Below are 6402 nucleotides of genomic sequence, written 5' to 3'. Positions count from 1 at the left end.
GGTTTGAGTGAGATGGTGGTGGTTTGAGTGAGATGGTGGTGGTTTGAGTGAGATGGTGGTGGTTTGAGTGAGTTGGTGGTTTGAGTGAGATGGTGGTGGTTTGAGTGAGACGGTGGTTTGAGTGAGTTGGTGGTTTGAGTGAGATGGTGGTTTTAGTGAGATGGTGGTTTGAGTGAGATGGTGGTTTGAGTGAGTTGGTGGTTTGAGTGAGATGGTGGTGGTTTGAGTGAGTTGGTGGTTTGAGTGAGATGGTGGTTTGAGTGAGTTGGTGGTTTGAGTGAGATGGTGGTTTGAGTGAGATGGTGGTTTGAGTTAGTTGGTGGTTTGAGTGAGATGGTGGTTTGAGTGAGATGGTGGTTTGAGTGAGTTGGTGGTTTGAGTGAGATGGTGGTGGTTTGAGTGAGTTGTTGGTTTGAGTTAGTTGGTGGTTTGAGTGAGATGGTGGTGGTTTGAGTGAGATGGAGGCTTGAGTGAGTTGGTAGTTTGAGTGAGTTGGTGGTTTGAGTGAGTTGGTGGTTTGAGTGAGATGGTGGTTTGAGTGAGATGGTGGTTTGAGTGAGATGGTGGTTTGAGTGAGATGGTGGTTTGAGTGAGATGGTGGTTTGAGTGAGTTGGTGGTTTGAGTGAGATGGTGGTTTGAGTGAGTTGATGATTTGAGTGAGATGGTGGTTTGAGTGAGTTGGTGGTTTGAGTGAGATGGTGGTTGAGTGAGATGGTGGTTTGAGTGAGTTGGTGGTTTGAGTGAGATGGTGGTTCGAGTGAGTTGATGGTTCAAGTGAGATGGTGGTTTGAGTGAGATGGTGGTTTGAGTGAGATGGTGTTTGAGTGAGTTGGTGGTTTGAGTGAGTTGGTGGTTTGCGTGAGATGCTGGTTTGAGTGAGTTGGTGGTTGAGTGAGTTGGTGGTTTGAGTGAGATGGTGGTTTGAGTGAGTTGGTGGTTTGAGTGAGTTGGTGGTTTGAGTGAGATGGTGGTTTGAGTGAGTTGGTGGTTTGATTGAGTGAGTTGATGGTTTGAGTGAGTTGGTGGTTTGAGTGAGTTGGTGGTTTTAGTGAGATGGTGGTTTGAGTGAGTTGGTGGTTTGAGTGAGATGGTGGTTTGAGTGAGTTGATGGTTTGAGTGAGTTGGTGGTTTGAGTGAGTTGGTGGTTTGAGTGAGTTGGTGGTTTGAGTGAGTTGGTGGTTTGAGTGAGATGGTGGTTTGAGTGAGATGGTGGTTTGAGTGAGTTGGTGGTTGAGTGAGTTGGTGGTTTGAGTGAGATGGTGGTTTGAGTGAGTTGGTGGTTGAGTGAGTTGGTGGTTTGAGTGAGATGGTGGTTTGAGTGAGATGGTGGTTTGAGTGAGTTGGTGGTTTGAGTGAGATGGTGGTTTGAGTGAGATGGTGGTTTGAGTGAGTTGATGGTTTGAGTGAGTTGGTGGTTTGAGTGAGTTGGTGGTTTGAGTGAGTTGATGGTTGAGTGAGTTGGTGGTTTCAGTGAGTTGATGGTTAAGTGAGATGGTGGTTTGAGTGAGTTGGTGGTTTGAGTGAGTTGGTGGTTTGAGTGAGATGGTGGGTTGAGTGAGTTGATGGTTGAGTGAGTTGGTGGTTTGAGTGAGAGTGAGTTGGTGGTTGAGTGCATGAACGGGTGAGTTTGTGAGCATAAGATGTCCTAAACTATTCATACATACTGACGCTTATACACCTCACCTGGCTGTTTGTACCGGTTGGCAAGGTAAAAATTTTAAATTTAAGATAATTGCGCCACTGTTTCAAATGCTGCGATGGGAAAACGAACCAGTAACTTCTGGATTGCAAGTTCAGAGTGCAAACCGCCCGTTACTTCAGGGTAGCGTTTCTCATAACCGCCACTGATTTTTTTTTATTGTTCACCTCTGCTTGCGAGCACACTGTACACTTAACTACCTCTGCAGATGTAAAACCCAGAGTGTGTGCCCACTCATGCACCTCTTACCTCTTGTTGACACCGCATGCATGATGCACGAGTACTGTCTGGGTTTTTTAGGCTGGGGAGAAGGGGAGCCCCATGGGGTGGACTCCGGAGAGTTGTAGCCTGGAATCTGTGACAGCGGACACACAAGATGGCACAAGCGTACAACAAAGATGAAGATCACCCAAATAAGCCTTAACAGACTGTGCTGCTGTTAGGCGGCATGGCCCACGAGGAGGTGGGTGGCCAGCACCACGCGCATGCAGCCACCTCTGTCTCCCCAGTGCTCATGTCTACACACTGCACCAGGTACTCATTTAAGACAGAGTTTACCTAGGATAGGCACAACACCGGTTCAGATAAGGCAGACTGTCTGCCTCAGCAGCTGTCTCCCTCTCTTTTTTTCTTCCTGATGACAAAGGCTTGTGTTGCGATCGAAACGTCGTAGTTTTTTGCTATTTTTGGTTATTTCATTTGAACCTATCTACGTGACGTTACCGAAAGACCCAAAGAATATGTCTTCCTGCAGTCACAAAAGCTTTAAGTCAAGATTTATTATTACATTTGTTTACTGTGCAAAAACTCAAGACTTCTTCATGAGGGTCCTGCAAAGTTTTTGCCGTCACTGTGTAGTCGCAATTGAGTAATTTGCAGGTGATTTTTCAGTATTGGGGTGTTTTGCCCAATTCCAGACTCGTTGTATTGGGTATTTTTTTTTACTATGGGAGGAAACTCGAGAACGCGGAAGAGACCCAGAAGAGGGGGAGAACATACAATCTTCACACACTCACATTCACGCTAACTCACTCACTCAAACACTCCATTGCACTTACACACTCTGACGAACAGAGGGAGAGAAGATGACAACTCCACGCCGAAACGCGCCCGAGTCGGGAATCAAACCCAGCTTTCTTGCTGCAAGGCGCAAGGGTTACTTGCCAATGTGCCACCATGCCGCCCATGGCGATTCGTAAACTAGATCAATACCAGTTTCCATGGACTGGGGGCAACTGCCCCTGTGCAGCCACAGCCTTGCAAGTGGGCTTTACCCTGCCAAGTGGGTTTGTGATGTTATTAGGCAGCTTACCCGATGGAATAATTTGCGAGTAAATTTCTCAAATTTGGATAATTACACCACACAACACTTGGCCGACTCTCTTTTTCGAATCATGTACGTGTTCGCTCTAACAGTGTCTACTGCGAAGTAGACCGTGGTATTAACCAGAGCGGCCACCGACTTGATTTCAGTGTTAAATATTATAGACGGTACATTATACACTAAATACAACTTTAAAAATGACAATACTGCACGTATATACATCACTCCATTCAGAGTCTTTGAGATTGGATTGGTAAGTACGGTACAGTAAATAGGTTACATTTTACAGTAGGATATTTATTTTTGTGTATTTGTATGTTCATTCATACCAATTTCATATAGTAAACTAATTTAAAAGACAACAAAACATTCACAACATTTAAAAACAATGCTATGCAAGAATGTGCAAAAAATTAGCTTTTTAAAATTATTATGTAGTGAATATCCGGCGTTGTTAAAAAATTTGGCATCCCCTTCCCCCCCGTAGCCGCCGAATAATCGATGATCTACTATAGATACTCTATAGTTAGGGCATTTCTGAATCGTCCGGGCTTCCTTGTGCGCCGCAGGCTGGGACGCGTCGTCGTCAGAGAGAGAAGCGATCGTGAGCGACTCTACTCCATCCGGGGTGGACAACCTCCCGAGCTTCTCAGAGCAGGTCGCGAGCGGTATGGCCTTCCTCGCTCACAAGAACGTGAGTCGCGAGAGGAGTGAATCAGCAGTGAGCCTCTCTCCTCGGTTAAAAGAGTGGTGGAACATAATGATGAAAATACGTGATGATTTTAACCTGTCTCTGTGTCTCTCTGTATGTATCTCCGTGCCTGTCTGTCTCTATCCCTACAGGGCCATGACCATCTTTAAGAATCTCCGGAAATTCACCTCTGTGTTTCAATTTGACCATGTGTGACTGCGCGTGTTTAACTGTCTTGATTTGAAGCCCTCGTCGAGGAGGCCGCTATCCGATCTTACATTTACATGCTAATTTCTCACATTAACATCACTAGCCCCGCCCACTTCTTTATGACCCTTGGGCTACACCTATTTCAAACCTTTTAAAACAGTCTGCCTCAGCAGCAGATCATGCTTTCCCACCTGATGAGGGACGCTTGTGTTGCGCCCGAAACGTCGTGATTTGTTTTATTTTATACCTATGTTACTTTACCGAAAGAACCAAAGAGTATGTTTAACTGTATCTCTGTGACTGTGCGTGTTTAACTGTGTCTTTGTATGTGACTGTGTCTGTGGTGCACGTCTTTGTTGCCCTTAATATGTCTGTCTGGGTGGCGAGTGGTCGCTCAGTGGTTAGTTCACTGCGTTACGAACCCAATGGCCAGAGTTCGATTCCCGCTCACGGCCAACACCAGTGACAATTATCGGAACCGGTCTTGGGCCTCCCCAGATGGACTCAGTCTCAAATGAGTACCTGGTGCGGTGTGTAAACATCTACACTGGGGAGACAAAGGCGGCCGGGCGTGGTGCTGGGCACCCACCCCGTCGTGTACCGTGGCCGACCTTCACAGAAGTTGCCCCAAGTTTGTTGAAGGCCACACAGGGAATTTGTTTCTTTTTTTTAGTGCATCCACCGCGACCTGGCTGTGAGGAATTTGCTGGTAACGCATGGACACATCGCCAAGATTTGCGACTTTGGGCTGGCACGGAACGCCCAGACTGACCCCAACTACGTGGTGAAGGGCAAAGTAAGTCCTTCACCTTATTTAGCATCATCAGCATCATTATCAGTATCGCCAATGTGATCACCGTCATCGGAATGGAAGGCCCATCACTTTAATTGTACTCAATGTTTTTATTTTATTTTGCACAGCCCCTAAGAAAAAAAGAGTGGGGGGTGCTGCCACACACGGTGGTGCAATGGCTCTCCCACCCTGGACTTGCAATCCAGAGGTCGGCAATTGGATTCAATCTCCCTGCTCTGCCGACAGTTCAAAATATGGGGCAATTTCACAAATCCCCTTCCTCCTCCCCCCCCCCATGTGGTACACGGGGTAACTGGCCCAGAATAACAACCTGTGGTGGTGACCACCAGGCTAACTACACTAATTACAACATGACTAGCTACGACAGACCGGGACCACAGCTCGGGTCCCAGTCCATGTGTTGGAGACTCGGTAGAACGTAGACGTAGACAAAGGTTCTTCAGGATGAACAACAACGCCGGTCCCTCTGGGGGACCCAGCTTATATTCTCTGTGGCGTGGCTGGCTCCGCCCTTGGCCACGACCACCTTCTAGAATCATCAAGCAGCAGGATCTGGACCCCGACCACGTGACCACCCCTAGCCCCCACTTGGGGCCCCTTTGTAGACTTAACCGGTCACGTGTCCTCTCGGGTCAACCAGAGTGCCATGGCATTTAGTAACCCGTTTCCTACGGCCGGCACTCCCACACCCTATCCTGTTGGGTTGGCACTGCACGCCAAGCGTGATGCCATCCAGTGGGATCAATCAGCGCTGACCGAGCCCCTCTAGGGCCGGTACTACACCCACACCAGAGTGGTATCCACGATGTCAATACACCGCACGCCGTGCCTCTCTAGGGCCGGCACTACACAGTGACATCCCGTGATGTCACTACACATTTAACCCTTCAGGGTAGTGGAGGGCTAGATGACGCTAATTTGTCCAGATGAATGTGGCCTCACGCAAAAAACGTATGACGAATCGCAATGCATCGGCCTGAACTGAATTTACTGAACGTATTGTTGTTGTGCTTGTGGCCATGCGGTCATGTCCATTAGGTGCCTCTGCCGGTAAAGTGGATGTCTTCAGAAAGCATGTTCCATGGGCTCTACAAGGTGCAGAGCGACGTGTGGTCATACGGTATGCTACTGTGAGAAATCTTATATTTTGCTGAGACAAACTTTCACTGGCCACAAACATTCGGGGCCCTGAGTACAGAAGATCCTCACAGCAGACAACGATTGTAGTCTTATCTTACACTATGATTTTTAATTGCGTAAAGTTCAGATTTAAAGCTTTCGTGACTGCAGGGATTCATCTTCTTGGTTCTTTCGGTAAAGTAACGTAGAATGGAAAAAAAAAACGTAATAAAAAATAAAATTTTCACGACGTTTCGGCCACAACACAAGTAGCCTTCTTCAGGTGAAGGAACAGAACTGTCGGGACGACAGCACTTCAATGACTGCTGCTAAGATTCGCAGTGTCGTTAAAATAGATAAAATAGAATACAACAAAATTAAAGAATTACTCGACGATGGTGGTTATACAAAAATAAAAAGAGATCCCACCAACAGCCTCGTCACACAAACCAACAAAATAATTTCTGATTCAACCGCATTAATTGATCAATCTAAACAGTTTTCGTTGAAACCTTCTGCTGCCAGGCCACCAAGATTATACGGC

This window comes from Petromyzon marinus, unplaced genomic scaffold (assembly GCF_048934315.1).
Source record: "Petromyzon marinus isolate PM22_M1 ecotype Great Lakes invasive population unplaced genomic scaffold, UKy_Petmar_22M1.pri1.0 PM_Scaffold_19, whole genome shotgun sequence".
Taxonomy (NCBI): Eukaryota; Metazoa; Chordata; class Hyperoartia; order Petromyzontiformes; family Petromyzontidae; genus Petromyzon; species Petromyzon marinus.
The sequence above is the reverse complement of the archived record's forward strand: the minus strand, read 5'-3'. Positions refer to the sequence as shown.